Raw genomic sequence first — 2,655 nt, 5'->3', positions numbered from 1 at the left:
CGGCGGATCAACAGCGAACCCTGCTGGCCGGGAAGAAAAGCGCAGTCGGTGGCGAAAACGCAAAGAGAAAGAGAGAGAAAGAAAAAAGAGAGCGAACAGCTCCTGTCGGGGTAAAGGGGGCATCCTTAGGCATGTGCAAACTGTGACAGGGCACATGCCTAAGGCCGCCACGCCAATATATATTGAATATAAAACAGAAAGAGAAAATAACGACAGGACTGACAGCAATGTGGCCGAAAAACATTGTGTTTCTTATTAATTAGTACGCTGTATTTACTAATGTCGCTCAAGTCGGAGCAGTAAGCTGTATGTAGTTTATAACGTTCTGCCGTAATGAGAATAGCACGGGCCGCCACTTGGTTTTCAAGTTACGGACACGCGCATATAGAAGCGTGTCACGAGCACGAGGCGGCTATGCAGTGTCCGCAACGGACGTGGCCATCTGCCGTGCATAAGATACCGTTCTGACATTGGCGGGCGAAGGGGCCACCGATTCTTTCTCTGCCCAGGGCCGCCACGAGCCTAGAGCCGCCCCTGGGGGCATCAATCAATCAATCGATCAATCAATCGATCGATCGATCACAGTTCGTACTTAACACACAAGCCAACGCACACATCAGCGACACAGCGAGTTAAGAAAACAATCCATGCGGGTGGAAAGTCCGCCAAGTAAGTATGGAGATAAGCGGCGAGATCAACTTCTTTACAAAGTAAACAGAAATGGAGCAAATCACCTGGAAGGCTGGGAAACTGACGAATGGCAAACCAAGAAAATCCGTCAATGAACACCCGTATAAAAAACAATAAACACAGAAACAAAACAACAAAACAAAGACCTTAAAGGCACCGTACAGATCAAAGGGAGCTGTGAAAGGCACCATAGACAGATAGACAAACGCTACGCAATGGATTGACGTCCATGAAAGACACGGAGAGATAGATAGATAGATAGATAGATGTGAAAGGCACTATATAAAAGAGCGACATTACTAGTTGAGCTCTGACACGTTGGTCACATTCTCAGTCCGAATCTCAATATTCCTGAGTGAGCCCCAAAGCTTAATGCACCTGTCAGATCAGAGGAAACCTCAAAAACCATCGATAAAGTGAAGAACGCCAGTCATGTGACAACAATGACAGTGCCATTGCATAAAATGACAGAAAAGCACAGAGTGATCACTACAGCGATAATCACTGGTGCCAACCCCTTGTCCAGGGTGGGGGTCAAGCTGGTGGTAAAGATGGTCTGCGTCCGTGTGTGGTGACGGTCGGACACTCTGATGGCACCAGAGAGGGACGAGGACAGAGACCCCTATTAAGAGGCCAGTCTGATTTTCTTTCTGCTTCAGGTTTCTTTTTAATGTTGGGGTCTCCCAGAAGACCCGGGGTGCCATTTCACACAAGTCCATATGACGGAGAGTTAGAGTGGAACAGAAGAAATCGAAAGGGGACAATCGTGGGCTCAGAATGGAAAGTGTACGGCAAGTGGGGGTCTTTGAGACCACCAGATTATTAAGTCTGTTTTTGAATTTTCACTCTGGTAGTTTCCAAGTCAAGTGAGTAAAGTCAGATATTCAGCAGCACGTGCAAAAAAGGCACCTACTGTGGTGGTCTTCTCTGTTGGCATGAAGCACCTCGGCCTCCAGGGGACCAATTTTGCTGAAGTTCCGCACGCTAATTCGTGGAGGAAATTTGAATTTTCGCCGAGATGTCCTGAACGGATCGCACCGCACAAGTTTAGAAACTTCACAAAGGGCCACTGACAGGCGCTGGCCGATCTCGTCTAACTTAAAACGGAGCCACGTTCCAGGTGACTTCAGTTCCGGATCAGTTTGCTGTGTCGCGTGCCCCCCAGAGACCGGCGACCCCAAACAAAGCACGGCTCCTCTGTTACGTGTCAGACACATCAGGGGGTATCAGGGTCTCAAGCCCCCTTGTCTCGTGATGTGCATGACATGTTTCATAACTTGTTGGTAACGAGCGTATATAGAGCAGTGTGCTTTCTAATTGGCTGACATTCACATGGTGGGGGGTCTCGACACTGTTGTGGAGATCAGGGGCCTCAGAAGCCCCCCTTGTCAATGCCACAGTCCTGATGCTTGAGGACAGTAAAACATAAATGAAAGTTAAGAAAAAAAACCCTGGAAGCGAGTGGAAGAGGAGAGGAATTCCGTATTTACGAGCGTGCGGCTGCGTTATTGAAACGATGGCCGACATCGACCTGCCACTCAGAGGTGTCTGAACTGATCAACCACACATGGAGGTGCAGCCCCTCTAAGCAACGAGACAAAGAAAAGGACGTTGTGGGGCACCAAGAGGCCGACTACGCCACAGGCAGCGAGGACTGAGCAGAACTCGCGGTAAAACGGACGGAGCGGGCATCACAGTCAGTCGGGGCTGCAGTTCAAGTCTTCATGGTAGGCGTCACCTTTGGGGTCCCCGCTCCTCCTTTCCAAGTTCTTAGCTCTTTGGATAATTTGAATGCATTACTGGCTTTGTATTAATGGTAACAGCAAACGTGGAGAAAGTTCTGATTGAGGAAAATCCAAAAGACGGAAAGGGGGAGAAAAGTGTCAGAAGTCAAATGGGCTTTGGAAAGAGAGAAGAACAGGAAGGCGACAGGAGAAGATGGGATACCAGCTGAGGTAGTGAAGG

Source organism: Erpetoichthys calabaricus, chromosome 7 (genome assembly GCF_900747795.2).
Source record: "Erpetoichthys calabaricus chromosome 7, fErpCal1.3, whole genome shotgun sequence".
Classification (NCBI taxonomy): domain Eukaryota; kingdom Metazoa; phylum Chordata; class Cladistia; order Polypteriformes; family Polypteridae; genus Erpetoichthys; species Erpetoichthys calabaricus.
This window is presented reverse-complemented; position numbering follows the sequence as displayed.